A 395-nucleotide genomic window follows, 5' to 3' on the forward strand; every position below is an offset into this window, starting at 1 on the left:
CAATACAAACTGTCTCCTTTTTTGTCTCTTTTTTGTCTCTTTTTTGTCTCTTTTTTGTCTCCTTTTGTTTTTATATAATACTACAGAAATGTTTGCTGCTATCTATTGTCTCTATTTACTATAAAACTGTCTCCTTTTTTGTCTCTTTTTAATACAAACTGTCTCCTTTTTTGTCTCTTTTTTGTCTCTTTTTTGTCTCCTTTTTTGTTTTTATATACTACGGAAGTATTTGCTGCTATCTTTTGCATCTATTTACCATAAAACTGTCTCCTTTTTTGTCTCTATTTAATACAAAACTGTCTCCTTTTGTCTCTTTTTTGTCTCTTTTTTTTTTGTCTCCTTTTTTTTTATATACTACAGAAATGCTTGCTGCTGTCTATTGTCTCTATTTAATA

This window comes from Eimeria mitis, genomic scaffold, assembly GCF_000499745.2.
Source record: "Eimeria mitis Houghton genomic scaffold, Emh_scaff2579, whole genome shotgun sequence".
Taxonomy (NCBI): domain Eukaryota; phylum Apicomplexa; class Conoidasida; order Eucoccidiorida; family Eimeriidae; genus Eimeria; species Eimeria mitis.